Raw genomic sequence first — 16,701 nt, forward strand, 5'->3', positions numbered from 1 at the left:
TGGGCCGTCTCATTGAGGTTCGTGGGGACACCCGCCCTGTGCCCAACGTGGGCTGGGAACCAAGTAAGCAAATGATACTTGATTCTATCCGGACCTGCCTTACGAAGCAGCCCAAGAGCCTGTTCTGAGATCACTCCACACTGAAATGCCCTAATGGCCGACCGTGAGTCACTGTAGATGACGTCGCTGCTGTCATCAAGCATCGCCAAGGCAATGGCCACCTGTTCGGCTATCGCCGGATCTCCGGTTCGTACAGATGCACAGTTCGTGAGCCGCTGTTTGGAATCCACCACTACTGCAGAAAAGGAGCACCCCTTCCGATATGCGGCCGTGTCAACAAAGCAGGCTCTACGCCCCTCTGTCTGGATCTGTTTGAGTATGGATGAAGCTCTTGCTTTCCTTCTACGCTTGTTATATTCAGGGTGTACATTTCTTGGTATCGGCGATACGGAGATCATATCTTGTATGTCCCGTGGTAACTGGCATTTTCTTGGTGCTTCTGCAGATGGTGGGTAGCCGAGCTCTTGTCGCTCCTACCGCTCCTACCACTCCTACCCGCGGCGGTCCTACAGCTCCTACCGGCGGCGGTCGGGGAGAGTCTGGCAAGTTGCGCTCTTTCCTGAGCCTCTGCAATCTCCTCCAGAGTGTTATGCACACCTAGCTGGAGGAGGCGATTGGTGTTGGTGAAGACCGGTATACCCAGGGCTCGCTTAGTTATTTTCCTAAGCAACGTGTTGAGTTTGTTCCTCTCTACTCTTTGCCATCTGTGCATAGCCGCCAAGTAGGCAAAGTGGCAAAGCACAAAGGCGTTAATCAACCGTAACAGATTGTCTTCTTTAAGGCCATGATGGTGGTTAGCCACCCTTCGGATGAGACGTACTGCGTTGTCCGTCTTGGTCGTGAGCTTGATTATCGTTTGCGCGTTAGATCCAGTAGATTCGACTACTATGCCGAGTATTCTTATTGCGTCGACCCTAGGAATCTTGTCTCCCTTGCCCGTGCGAAGACAAATGGTGCTGTCAGACAGTGGTCTCCAACCCATGGGCTTACGACCTCTTCTTAAGGGGCGGTATAGTAAAAGCTCTGACTTCTTAGCCGAACAGTTTAATCCCGTGGGTCGAAGGTAGCCCTCCGTGACCTCGATGGCCTCCTGTAACGCACTCTCAACCTGTCCATCACTTCCTCCAACACACCAAATGGTAATGTCATCCGCATAGATGGTATGCCTGATGCCCTCGACTCGTGAGAGTGTTCTGGAAAGGCCGATCATGATCAGGTTAAACAAATTGGGCGAGATCACCGAGCCCTGTGGAGTGCCCCTTGTTCCAAGCTCCACCTCTTCCGCGATCATGTCTCCTGCGCGGAGAGTCGCTCTTCTTCGGTGCAAAAATGACCTGACGTAATCATGGAATCTTACGCACAGACCAAGCTCGGATATCGATTGCAGTAGAAATTGATGGGCTATCTTATCGAAAGCCTTCTCCAAATCTAATCCAAGGATGGCCCGAGTGTTCCGCGTGTCATTGTAGATTATCTGACTCTTGATGAGCTTCATGGCGTCCTGTGTGGACAGACCTGCCCTGAAGCCAATCATCGTGTGGGGGTAGAGCTCCTTGTGTTCGATGAAACTCGTGAGCCTGTTGAGTATGACATGTTCCGCGAACTTGCCAACGCAGGATGTGAGCGATATTGGTCGTAAGTTGTCCAGGCTTGATGATTTTCCAGGTTTGGGGATCAGTACTGTAAGTGCCCGCTTCCATGCTTCCGGGACCTTGCCTTCCTTCCATGTCTCGTTGATGACTTCTGTCAGGTATTCTATCGAGTGATCGTCCAGGTTACGGAGGGTCCTATTTGTGATGCCGTCGGGACCAAGAGCAGACTGCGCTATTAAGCTCATGCAGCGCCCTCCTAACCTCTTCCGTGCTGATGTCTGCATCCAGATCGGAGTTGGGTGGCCCGAGGTAGTCTGCGTAGGCAACCGATGTCCCTTGCCGGGGACCAACTGGGAGGTACTTCTCCACCAGGCTCTGCAGGACTTCCTCCGTGGTCTTGGTTCGTGTGGCTGTATGCGGAAGCTTTGCCATCACATGCTGCTGGTTGGACCTTGTGTTGGTGTCATCCAGAAGATGCTTTAAAAGATTCCAGTTTCGACCATTCCGCATTTGACCATCAAATGAGTTGCACACCTCGTCCCATTGGTGCTTTGAGAGGGTGTGGCAGTACTCCTCTGTGGTTTTATTGAGTTCAGCAATCTTTTTGCGTAGTCTGCGATTTAGCCGTTGGCCCTTCCATCGATTGAGGAGTGACTGCTTAGCCTCTAGTAGATGGGCCAGGCGACTATCCATCTTTCCCACGGGAAGGTCCGTGCATATTTTGTGAGTGTTACTCTTGATATCTTCCCTGATCTGGTCCATCCACTGTTCAAGGCTCAGTCTGGTGGTTGGAGGTTGGCGCTCAATCCTTATCTTGCGGAACTTGTCTATTCTTCACATACTCAAGGAATGCCTACAAAATTTGAAATAAGAACAGTGTAGATTTATAATATACAAAGTGTAATCACGTTTTTTGCATGGGTTTAAGGCGGCAACAACGCGGGAAAATGTAGTCCGCTACCGAGAACACCATAACAGGGCATCAGCCAGGATAACATCTCCAGTGACTCATTAAGTGGAGCATATTTTTATCCTTTATATTTTGTGTGTGACATCATTAGAGCGATCGTACGCAGATTGACCGCTGCGGGATACGAAAGCAATTATTACCGCTGAATGTGCTCGACAGGTGCTTTCTTACAGTGGCTGGTCGCAGTTGCATAATCATTGCAAAAGCGTTATATCTGCATGCATAGAGTTTCTCACTATAACACCTAGAGGGAAATCTGGCGCCACCGTTTATGGGAATTTTTTAAGGGGTGCCGTGGCGTCATGGAAATGACGATATATGTCTGCGAGGCCCTTGTTGGCTGATGTTGTAAGGGGCTTCGTCTAGAACGTGGATTTGACTACACAAATAACGCGTTCTTAAAGCAAATCTACATGAAATGTTTCATCTCATGCATATTGCATCTTTACTCACCTACAATGCATGACCAAGCGAAGAAAAACAAGAACAAACGACAAACTCTTTCGAAGCAAACTCGAAACTCGTCGCCTGCCCTCCAACTTTAGCAGCCCGCTGATACTTTTTACGTTTTATATATTTTTACATGCAATAACAAGTTCTCATAGTCAAACAAAACATGTTTGTATGGAATAATACAGCTATAGAACAACGTTTTACGTGCAGTTTTAGTATGAAATGAATCAATGTGACAGATAGAACGGTGCTTGCCTAACTCTCCGAGAACGATGCCAATTCGAAGTCACAATATACCTACATTCCCATGCATACCACAGCGCAGCAAAGCCAGATTTCCCTCTAGGTAATATAGTGAGAAACTCTACGTGTGCATGCAAACGTGTAAGGGTAACCTTTTCTTTTTACAGCAAAGTTGTTTATGGCTAGGATCTTGTAAAAAATGTGTCCGAGATGTTGACAAAAAGAAATCATTATGTGGGCCGATCCTGGTGGTAGTGCAGAAATGATCGAAGTTTATTGACACATACCCCTGTGGGTTCGGGGATAGATAATGCGCCCTTGAACTACCCTTGTCACACGTGGGACCCAAAGAAGTCCCAGGCACAAGGGTAAAAACAGATGTTTCTGAAAAAAAATGTATTGTGCAACTTTTTAAAAAGGACTGTTACAAAAAATTATCGGCGCAACCACGCAAACGCGCTAGTGCCACTGCTCGCGCGTTCGTCGTCTTCTTTCACAGCTGTCTCCATTGTGCAAAAAAATATCATCATCAGCAATGGCTCGAGCATCGTCGTCTTCCACAGGTGGTTCTGTTGCCGCTCATCATTCCAGCGTATAATTTCCCTTCGGTCGTCCTAATGGGGAGGCTGTGTTTAAGAGGACATGAACAATTTCTTAAGATATATGAGCCATTCACTGTCCTAGGTGACGGACATGTCTAATAATTGAGGTGATACGCGAATGTGTGTGCGTACCTATATCGCCACAATAAACACACATCAGAACAGTAAATATGTTCGTACGTTTGCTCAATATTCTAGGTCACTTCTGTGTCGTGCGCTGCACATATTCGCTGGTCATCCACCTTGACACAATGGAAAGGCTCATGAATTTTTTAGTCCAACGAGCATTGAGTGACCCTCTCGTTTCCTGCGCAGCACTTCCGGTTCATCTCCTGAGATGGCTGTAGAGAAAATTCAAAATAAATAAGAAAACAAACAGAAAAAACTATAAGCCCGAACACTCCGCGCAGATGGTTAATCAGGGAAGCTGGAATGTGCGGCCCCGGTGTTTATTACTGGGTAAACCACGACGGTTCATTAAAGTATTTTTAAATTATGGGTTACGTCTTTGCGCTTCTTAATGAGGTTACGCACACGTTCGGATGTGACGCAGAGAACGACGTCAGTGACGGCATGCCCGCAGTCCGCCGTTCTCGCTTGCGTTCCATGTCTCGAGTTTGCTCGGTGGCGTGGCTAGCAGCATCCGGTCGGCACTGCCGCTTGCGATTCTCCGAAACTAAAGTGCTTCAAAACATAGAGTTTCATATTAGTATACCTAGAGGCAAATCTGGCGCTGCGATCGTTCAACCATCATGGGAATGATGGGAAGTACAGGCTTCGGATTGGCATTCGGTTGACTGGCGAACTAGTGTACAAGTATTTTTTTAAAAGTTTCGGTTTCGCTCTCAGCGCAATTGCTATAACCTGCAGTTGGACAGTGCAACGCAAAGCTATCTGCGTTTGTTATGTTGCTCGGAGTGGCGATAGCGCGCTGGGCCAGCGACTGGGACGATGCTTGTGTCGCGGTGTGGCGTCGAAGCCGTGACGAGAAAGCGGCGGCATCGTAAACGTTGAAAGAACATGTTTTGAGCGTTTGGACCTTTGCTTGTTAAGTGTGTTAGGTTGGCACTGTAGCGTTACGTGCTTTATGAAACTTCAGAATAGAACAAAGAAGGCACTACTGATACAAGACATACACAATTGTACTTCTAGTGGCTTGACAATCAAGTTTTATTGAGGGCTTCATTATGTGCTCGTTTGTGTGCACATTGAAATGCGTGTTTTAGGACTTTGAGATCACAAACTTACTTGTGGTAGGAAAGATAGCTGCTTCCTAGCTGTAGTCTAGTGTCGCACAATGAGTACCCACAAAGCCACGCTGTAACGCTTCGGAAGCGGTACGCCAATATAAAATATGATGGAGCATACTCGTAGGAGGCCACTAGCGTCCTAGCTAGCACTGCAGCAGATGTGCTTAAAAGTACTTGAAGACGTTCAGCAATTGTGACAGCCGACGCAACCTTTCGAAAGAGCAAGAGAGTTCGCAAGTACCTGTCGTCTGCGAGAAAAGTCTCGCGTTTGCAGCGAGCAGGCGTCGTAGCAGACGACACTTGTAGCATTCCTCTCAAGGGCGCAACGCTTTGTCACAATACATTTTTATTTCCAGAAATACTTGATGAGTATTTTTATATAAGTACATGCACGGTTGTTTTGCTGTTGCAAAAATGAATAAATAATTATTTTCTGGCGTCAAATTAGGAACAGAATTGCACAAGTATGCATACCCTGGTGTGTCCTGCTGACAAACCATAGTAAATCATGCTTCCATCTCAAAGTCATGCAAAGTTTATGTAGCGTGTTGTGCATTATATAACATACTGCAGAAATAGAATTATATTTTACGTGATAATATTTGAGTATAGCGTTGTTTACTGCGCCAGAAGCAAACGCCACTAGTCGAAAGACCGAAGTCGATCCGAAGCCTGTACTTCCCATCATTCCCATGTAGGTTGAGGCGACGCTCATGAGAACCCCCGTAGACACTAGCGCCACATTTCCCTCTAGGGTATTTTTAGAAACTCTATGCTTCAAAATTAAATCTGTCCGTCACTTAAGACGATGAATTGCTCGTACTGGCTGAAGCAGGGGCTGTTACCCCGTAAAAGCGGCTTCCCCATTACGACGACAGAAGAGAAGGGAAATTTTACGCTGCAATGAGGAATGGCAACGGAGCCAGCTGCGGAAGAAGACGGCGACGACGAACGTGGGAGCAGTGGCACGAGCACGTTCGCGTGGTAGCGCTGAGGGGGCGCCAAAGCAACAGCTGCGGAAGGAGACGAGGACGCTCGTGACGTTGCTGATGGTGATAGTTTTTCTCTACACGCGCATACGATAGTGGGAAAACTAGCCCTTAACAGATTCGCTGTAAAAAAATAGTACCGTACAAAATTTAAGGTTCTCATTATAGCTATAATATCAGAGCATACGTTTAGATAAAGATTGAGCTACTGAAGTGTGTGGAATAATAAAAATTAATTAAAAATCACGCATTACAGCACACACAAGCACGTAATCGTAAACATTAGAGACCTCCCACGTGGGCACGACTTTAAAGAAATTCCTCGAAATCCGGAAGTAGAAAGTGGAAGTAATGACGTTACTAATGACTTCACGAACAAGAAATCGCAGTTCGGCAGCGGTGCACCTGTGTTCAACGTCACTGAGATTCATATCTGCTCTTTGCAGTTCTTTCATCGCAGAAGCCGTAGAAGATTGCTATCGGCCAGCACAGACCGCACTGCTGGGATCGACGTGAAGGCAAGACTGACGCCCCCCAGACATCGGCTGTTAACCGCAAGCATTGGTTTTGCGACGACAGAGGGCTGCAAGCATCTTCTGCTGGGCTTAAAAGGGATCGCCGAATCCTTCCTTACGGCAGTTCGGCAGCGGTGCACCTGTGTTCAACGTCACTGAGATTCATATCTGCTCTTTGCAGGTAAGCATTGTCCTTTGCTATTCCAAAACAATACCAGTGCACCGCTGCCGAACGCACCTGCCGAATGTACATGTGGCCTAGTCTGCTGCTGATTTACTTGTTGTAAATCTTTGTTTACTTTTGCATCGATTTATTATGCCAGGGGAAACGGCTAAAGCGATTGAGGACTTGCGGCGGGAGCTGAGAGCTGAGCTCAGGGCAATCAAAGATAGCTTGCAAGATGTAAAGACACTGAAAGAAGACATTCAGGACCTAAGGACACTAAGAGATGACATTCATAATTTGCTTCAAGAAAATAAAGATCTTAAAGCTGACAACGCGCGACTGTCACGCCGCATTGAGGAGCTGGAGCAATACCAGAGGGGAAATAACCTCGAAATTAAGGGAGTGCCACTTGATGGCGAGCCAGTGATCATAATTAAAAAGATTGGTGCGCTTGTGGATGAAGAAATTACCGATGCCGACATTGATGCATGCCACAGAGTGCCGACTGCAAGACATGATGAGACAAATATCATCGTTCGTTTTGTCCGACGCACAAAACGCAATGCTGTCCTTCAGAAGGCCAGAAAAATCCGGATTAACACTACAAAACTGGGTTTTGAAGAATCTAAGCCAGTCTACGTGAATGAGCATCTTACCCGTCATGGTAAGCAGCTTCTCGGTGCGGCGACAAAGAAAAAGCGTGAAGTAGGCTGGAAGTTTGTGTGGACAAACGGTGGCAAAATCTTTGCTCGAAGGGACGAACAGTCTGCAACTTTGCGGATAAACGCTACGAGTGACCTGGAAAAAATGTCCCGCGAAACTAAGTGAAGTGATTAACCACATGCCAGAAATAGCAACAAGCAAGAATATGGCAGCTTTAAACTCTTCTCACTACTATACTATAAACGCCTTCAATTCTTTGGCAGAGACTACTCAGAACCAATTGCGAGTGTTCCACTTGAACGTGCGCAGTATAAGAAACAAACAAGAAGAATTACGCGACTTCTTCACTTCATTGACCGTTGAATTTAATTTGATGTTATTCACAGAAACGTGGTTAAGAGTTGAAGAACAACCCCCATTCTTTCAAAACTATGCTTATCAAGGTGCTGTTAGGTCTCATGGAAGGGGCGGTGGCGTAGCCGCGTACATCAAACGACCTATGTCTCATGAAGTTTTGCGTGATTTTTCGGTCGTTAACAATGATGTTGAGTGCCTTACCATACATGTGGAAAATAATGTAGCTGCCGTTATCTATAGGCCACCCGCAGGTAACAAAACAAATTTCTTCGAGTTCCTAGACAATCTACTGCGACACCTTACTTGTACTGGTCTGTCTTTCGTGATAATGGGTGACGTCAACATAGATATGCTATCGCATGATGCCCCTTCAAGACAACTGACAGAATTAGTCACATCTTACGCATGCGTAAACACTATCGTCGAAGCAACAAGAGTGACACCCAATACTGCAACTTTGCTTGATGTATGTATTACGAACATACACCCACCGAATTGTGCTGCTGGATTGCTGACGCTAGGAATTAGTGATCACCTTCCAGCTTTTTGTCTTATCCCCTCTTTGTGTGGTAAACGTAGTCATGTACCAAAGAAGATCATCCGCAGGATAAATGATCAGTCATTGAAACTCTTTTGCGTTCTGGTTGCTACCGTTGATTGGGCATGCGTATTAAAAGAAGACGACCCTAGTAAGGCGTACAATATTTTTCTTGATAAACTTATTGCATGCTACAATCAAGCATTTCGAACGGAACTGAGTAGGCCAAGATGTAAAAGAATACGGAAGCCCTGGATTAACAACTCCTTATTAAAGAAAATAACAAAAAAGAACCGTTTGTTCCATATGTTTTTAAAAACGCGAGGAGAAGATGCCCTAATCACTTTCAAACAGTATAGAAATAAACTGAGCAGTGAAATTAAAAAAGCTAAGGTAGAATATTATGAACAGGTTTTTGCCAAAATAGGTAAGGATCCTAGGAAAATATGGAATGAAGTAAAAAATCTAACTGGGAAGAAAGAACAATGTACCGTACTAAAAATAGTCACACCTACAGGCACACTAACCGGTCTTGAAGCGGCCACCGCCCTTAACGCCTACTTTGCCACGAGCGCAGTGTACGAGCAGGAAAATGATGAAGAGCATAACTTGGTTGATAACAGCGTTACGATAGTGAACTCTATGGTTCTCGCACCAGTAACTCCTCACGAAATCAACAAACTTATCAATGGGATTAGAAATGATGTTGCTTCTGGTTCTGATGAAATTAAAGCAATGCCAATTAAACATGTGTCTGAAATCCTATCCCCCATCCTAGCAGACATAATAAATAAAATGTTTGAGACTGGAATCTTCCCTGACTCGCTCAAGATAGCCCGCATCTGTCCTATTCACAAGGGTGGTGCTGAAGGAGACATAAGCAACTATAGGCCAATCTCGGTCCTGCCTGTTCTATCGAAAGTATTTGAAGGGGCCATAAATATAAGACTAGAAAAATTCTTTGCGAAATATGGGGTAATAAGTGACATGCAGTTCGGATTTCAAAAAGGAAAATCTACCGAGGACGCACTTCTCAGTATCAAGCATGATATTATACATAACTTTGAGCACAGGCTTTACACGCTAGGACTGTTTGTAGATCTACGAAAAGCTTTTGACTCAGTGTGTCATGATGTGCTATTAATTAAACTAAAAAGATACGGTGTTCGCGGCGTCGTCCTTAAACTGATAGAGAGTTACTTAAGCAATAGGCTTCAATATGTAAGTGTCCACCAAGGAACGACTACAAAAATAGTAATTAAACAAGGTGTTCCTCAAGGCTCTATTCTTGGACCGCTATTATTCTTAGTCTATATTAATGATCTCTGTAGCATCTATAATTCCCCTAAACTAATAATGTACGCAGATGACACGAATATTTTCTTCACTGCACGTACCCTTACAGAGCTTCAGGAGATTGTTAACAAGTATATGGAGTCACTTTCTGACTGGTTACATGCCAACAGGTTACAGTTGAATACTAATAAAACCAAATATATTATATTCGCTCCGATTAACAAGCCAATGAAGAATGATATTCATATTACCTTTCGGGGCACTCCGTTAAAACAAGAGGTGAAGCAAAAATTTCTGGGAGTATGGTTCCAAGAAAATTTGTCTTGGAACACCCACATTGATAATCTTGCTTTGGAGCTCAGTAGATCGCTCGGCTGCTTGTATAGAATAAGCTCACTTATACCTTTGTGGCTTAAAGTTTCTCTTTATTATACTCTCTTCTATTCCAGACTTTCCTACTGTATTTTGGTTTGGGGTACAACCTCTAGTAGAAACTACCTCCGAATACTAAAGTTTCAGAAGCGTGTACTTCGCCTACTCGAAAGATATGCAGGACACCCACAAGACTTGCCAACAGGTCCACTGTTTGTAAAGTATTCTCTGCTAAGAGCTGATGAAATTTATTGCTTCAAGTTATTGCAGTATGTACAAAAACATAAACTACACGCATTTAGCAATCCCGCTGAAACACACACGCTCGCCCTTCGAAGGCAAGAGCGCAGAAAGCCTCGAACACGCACGAATTATGGAAAACAACATTTAAATTACCAAATTCCGGTGCTTCTAAATAAACTTCCAGATGATGTCGACCTCAACAAATCGATTAAGAAAAAAACATTCAAAACTATGGTTATCGAGAAAGAAATTCGCTACCAGTGACATCTCATTTAAAACCATATGTAGCGTTTGTCTGTAAAACAGTGCTCTTTTACTGTGTGTTGGATGTCGCCTTTTTTCTCTTTTTTCATATGTTCGCTACGATGATTGACATTTTGCATTTGCGTTCATATGTTTTTTTTCCCGTTCTGTCACATCTATGACAAGAAATCTGTTTTATATATTTGTGTGCAGTGATATGAACTAGATCCTCTATGACATAGAACTGTGTAGAGTGTAACTACAAATGTGTGTGCTGTTCTTCTCAAATCTCTTTTGTAATGTTGTCGAAACTGTATGCGGAGGGAGGGCCTCGTCAGGCTAGTAGCCTTTAGCTCTCCCTTCGCTTTTTCCTTGTATTGGAAAGAAACCAATAAACAAACAAACAAACAAACAAACAAAACAACTGCGTCCGAGTTCTGTTCGAGTTCCGAGGGAAACGGGATAATGTATGCCTGCTCATAAAGTACGCACCGTGCTCAGGAGAGTTTGCATACATACTTTATTGCAAAAGCCAACGTAACCACGCCAACTCACATGTTTGTTTGCACATCACCCACCACCTGGCCCTTATTTTCGGTAAATGAAAACAAGGTGCATGGTTTTGTTTACCGAGAACACTGCTATAACGACGTATGACGCGCATGGAAAGACAAAAAAAAAAGCGCGTTTAAGAATTAATTTGCACGCTCGTAATTAGGCTAGAAGTGTGAAATTTCGCAACACATTCCACTTGAGATGCCCCACGTTTCTATGCGGTGTAAACTGGGTTTAGCGTACAGAAACTCTGAAACTTTTAGCGTACAGAAACGGCAGCATGACACTTAGCAACAGTTGCTTACGAATTTCTCGCAAAATTTATATTCGATGCACATGCATTTATCCTCGCACTAGGATTTACCGTAGTGGTATGACAACCTCGCTAAGTTAGATTTGATCTTGACAGGATTTGTAGTTATGTCAGCGCTGCGTGCAAAATTTAGCGCCACTCGTAATATATAATCGTATATGCTCCGGAGAACTCGAATACGTAATTTATCGCACAGACCGTGTTAACCCGAAAGTACACATAACTCATGAAGTAGCGCTTATTTTTCCCAAATATAAACACTCCGTAACATAGAGTTCCCTCGGAACACTAATAAACATCGCGTAAAATGGCCATTAAGCACTCACGAGCACTGCACGAGAATTTCTTAGGAACGATCTATTTGATCCACGCGCATTCGACTTCGCTCACTGACTTGACGCACAGTTGCCTACATGTTTGGCGTATTTCACCTTGGTAGCATTTGTAGTTGTGCCAGTGCAGTGGTCAATATAGCGCGCCACTCGTATACGCACAGACTACGCGATTCCATACACGTTGAGTTTTGCCGCAATGTGTCCCTTATTTTTGATAAATATTAGCAAGGTGCCCGGTTCAATTCACCAATCACATCGAAGAACCCAAGTGTGCACCACTGACGACGCATAAAAATAGGGGGAAAACAAGCGTTCAGTAATTATTTGAAATGCTGGTAATTGAGTTAGGAACCTTAAAAATTTTCTCTGAGATATCTGTACCATTTGCATTACTTTAACCGAATTTGAAGTTGGCCTCTTGTTCAGTTGCTGTAAAACGTTGTGAAACGCTGCTGTAATGGCGCTATGACACTCTGGAACTCTTCAATGAGTATCTTCCTACAAAGGTTGCAATTTCTCAAAAGAGACTAACATGTATTGCTCATAATCTAAAAAATATGCTTCATAAGAAAATGAAACTTAAACACCATGCCTCACATTTTCTTGAAAAGATTTGGCAAAAGCATCCATACTTCTCGCATAAAGCATAAGATTTTGGAAGAAGAAGAGTATTCAGCAATCATTTGCAAAGCACATAAATGACCTACGCAGTTCAGGCTTTCGGTGCGCGTCACCAATAGTGTAGGCCCAATACACTCGAGATTGGAAATATCTCAGATGGGAAATATATCAAAGAATCGAAGACTCCTTTAAAGTGTTTCATTTAACATTTCTAAACGGCGAAAAGGAGGGTCTCAAAATTTCCGTTTACCCTTTGACTGACTCAACCACTCGAGAACATTCGTGCATATGAGCACTGATAATTTTCATATTTGCTTAAACGTTAAGTTCGCGAGCGATTAGGTTTTTTACGAAATTTTGCAAACTCTCATATAACATTTCTGTATGGTTGGCTTGAAGTCGTATTAGAAAAAACGTTGTAAAGTTCCATGGGACATTTTACCATAATCATAATATTCTGATGTCGGTAAGCGTGTTTGCAAAGTCGAAAGAATAACAGCCTTTGCAAATTAAGCCACCGTATACTATAGCTGTTGACTCAGTGTTTAGGATTAAACCAAGAAAATGTAAATTAAGCCATCAAATATTGATTAACTCGATTTCTTTTTGCTCTACATATAGCGAATAACTAACGATATAATCCCACGGAACAGCCGCCAATATGTAAATATGTAACGCTCACATGCGGGATTGTTAAGATTGCTCTTCAATTCGGCTATTTTCGTCAAAAAATTTGGAGACTTGTAGATGGAGACACGCGTAAATGCAGCCCGCTGTAATATCAGCTCTTTAAATGTAATCTATTTCTTTTGGCTCCTTGTGCAGTGTGTACCCTTCCGATCCTTTCGTCCTCAGAGCACGGAAAAATTTCTTCTTGTAAGCTTCTGCGGGAATAATGGCAAATAGAAACAGTAAAAGCAACCGTGCGAACAACACTCGGATAACTATAACCGTGTTCCCCTCTATTTGCTGAGATCTCCAGACGACGCTCCTATTTTCAAACAGCCTCAACATAAAATTACAAAAGGCGTATAGGCGAAAGGGATATTGGAAATCCCCTTGAGCGATACGTGGATGGCATTGTCTGGTTCTTTTCTTTAGCATTTGGTCTGGGAAACATTCCGTCTCTCTGGCAGATGCCCATTGTTTGCGAGAGGCCTACTGGGTGAGGCCCCAACCCCCGCACCCTGCCTGCACCATGAACAGCTTATTCCAGTAAAACAAAAAAAAAGAAAAACAAGAACGCTATTTCCTACTAAAGATTTCGTCCTTCCGTGTGTTGAAACTTTCGCCCCAATGGCAATGCGTGGTGCGATGCCTCTGAACGCGAGAAAATCATATGAAAACTGCGATGCAGAATTTGAGGACACTATAGCTGCGTTTACACGAATTGGAGGCGAGCTGATCGAGCGGGATATTGATATGGGCTAGCCCGACGCAACGGAAATTCCATGCAGGGCATTATGCCGGGGATGCAGCTCTTGTCGCATGGCGGTACAAATGCCCTGTCGGGGGCCAGTCTCGCTGCAGCCGACCTTGTTGATCCATCGCACGCTTGAGAGCAGCACAATAACAGCGCGCAAGCGCCCCGTCACGTGGTATTTTTTTCATATTTAACTGGCTTTCATTGGAACGCGGAAAAAAGGACCTCATGAGATGTATCGTGTTGAAAACAATTTATTGAGAGGTATCTCAAGGTGCTCTACAACATTTCGTATCACGCTTGGGGTCTGCAGCTTAAAAAGTTAATGAAGTAAACATAAGTAATCCGTTAGTTAAGGGGAAAATAAAATAAAATTGCCTGGGCCAGTGCCAACATTATGCATTCCGTTGAACTCGCGTCCGGAGTGCACTTCGTTTTTAAAACTTTGGCTCAAGTTATGTGCGACAACCTGTATATCCTTTACTGCGCAGTTTCTGGAAGGCGACTACTTGTCACAAATTTTAGTCCCCTTGCCATGCGATTGTACTTTACCTTAGCCTACTGCATTGTACCAGTATTCAATTAGGCATACCCTTTGACTTGAACATTCAAGGTTTCAACTAATCCTGATATGGAGCTCTTTTGAAAACGCCAAATCTTATCTGAAAACTGCAAATTGCTCAGATATATTCATTGTTCCTCGCACCTGATCCATCTTAACCCAGCATCTTCAACACTTCTTGCGTACATGCAGCGAAATGAACCAACTTGCCTAATGCTTTACTATCATTACTTTAAAAAGGTTTTACACACTGCCTTTATTCTAGTGAATAGACGATAAAACAGGCTGTTGAATGGACGCACGTGGAAGGGATGTATTGCCTTGCTTGTCGTTTTGCCTTATCTGGTAGCATAAGTTGCGAACACATGTGCCACACCATACTGCGGGATAGGCGCTGTCTTTTTCTAGCGTCAACGTGGAGCGAACTGCGCCATCACCCATGCAAGCAGACTGCTGTCCGCATGGAAGCAAAATTACTCAATTACTGAACGTGAGTGCCTCGCTCTTGAATGGGCAATACCAGATTATCGCTCTTGTCTGTTCGACCGACCGTTCACAGTAGTTTCTGACCACCATGGTCTCTGCGGGCTCGCCTCTTCGGAAGATCCTACAGGCAGACTCGCCCGATGGACACTGCGCCTGCAAGAGTACACCTGCATGGTCGTGCACAAAACAGGAAGCCTGCACAGAGGTGCGGATTGTGTGTCCAGCTACCCTGTGGCCGGCTGTGACTCACCGCGCACGGAATCCCTCGGCTGCGTCTTTCACATGCACCCGTTCGCGTCGCCGAGGAACAGCTTCAGGATGCCCACTTAAGAGACATAGTCGAACGCCTGGAGTCCTCTCTCAGCGACTTCTCTGTGCGCATTTCCGCCCGGAGGGATGGCACATTATATCGGCGTAGCGCGTACCCTCATGGTCCTGATAATCTCTTAGTTATACCATCGCACCTGCGGTGCACATTTCTTCGTAAGCTTATTGACACCCCAACCGCTGGCCACCTTGGTGTTACTCAGGCGCATGACCGCGTGCGCCGTCGCCTTTGTTAGCCTGTCCTGGCCCGCTCAGTGAAGCGTTCTGTCAGTGTCTACGAGCTCTGTCAATGCCGTAAGAAACCGTGTACGCTTCCTGCTGGGTGGCTTCATCCCATCGACGTCCCACATGAGCCCTTCTTCCGTGTTGGTTTGGACCTTCTTGGACGCTGCCCTACATCTGGTTCAGGAAACAAAGGGATTGTCATCGTTACCGACTACGCGACGCGCTACGCAATGGCACTGGCGAGCACTGGCGAGCAGGTGTGTTAGAGACGTGGCGGAATGTCTCCTCCGTGACGTAGTTTTACTACACTGTGCCCCAACGTCAACTGCTGACTGACTGAAGCCATACCTTCCTGTCGAAAGTCATCGACGATATCCTGCAATGCTGCTTCACGCAACACAGGGTCACCACGTCATACCGTCCCCAAACGTAAGGGCTCACCGAGCGCTTGAATCGGACCTTAACGGCTATGCTTTCCAAGGTGATGATCGCATAAAATTCCTCCCGCCACGACACTGCTGCATACTCTCCCTTTTACCTCTTGTTCGGACGTTAACCTACTTTACCGTTGGATAAATTTCTTCCTTCCCCTGCAACTTTGACTAGAGAATATGCACGCGACGCCATTGCCTGAGCTTATTCCGCGGGGCACATAGCCCACAGGAGACTTGCGTAGGATCGTGCTCTCGATAAATTATCTCCGTGGTATTATTTCATCTCTAATGGGATCGCGTAAGAAAAGGGAACGTTGTTTTAATAAACGACTCACTGTCTTACGTCAGGCATCATAACCCTTTAACCTCGTAATTTTATTGTGTAGCTGTTATTTCATCATTTGGTCCAAAACAATCCATGTGCCTTTTAATGTTGGCGTTCGATCAGCGTGGGTGACTAACTGGTAATGGCGTTCCGCGTGTGGGCACAAGGACGATATTTTTGGTGCCTTGTCACGACGGCCGCATTCCAATTGGGGAGTTATGGAAAATTGTTACGCGCCAAGTGTCGGGTGCCCCCTTAAAGAACTCCAGGCGGCGAAAATGTAAACCGAGCCCTGCATTATGACGTCTTTCAAGGATGCTCATTGGCTGGTAACTTCGCCGTATTTGTGAACCAAACAGGAACATTCCCTTCTGCTACCTGCTCATAATGATAGCCTGCCAACCGATGCCGAAGAATAAGCACAGACAGAGCGGACATTGTCAGCGCGTGGCGCGATCATAACCGTCGGACTGAACCGGTGAGGTGGTACAGTGGCTATGGCGTTACCCAGCAAAGCACGATGTTGGGGCATCAAATTCCAGC

This window comes from Dermacentor albipictus, chromosome 6 (assembly GCF_038994185.2).
Source record: "Dermacentor albipictus isolate Rhodes 1998 colony chromosome 6, USDA_Dalb.pri_finalv2, whole genome shotgun sequence".
Classification (NCBI taxonomy): Eukaryota; Metazoa; Arthropoda; class Arachnida; order Ixodida; family Ixodidae; genus Dermacentor; species Dermacentor albipictus.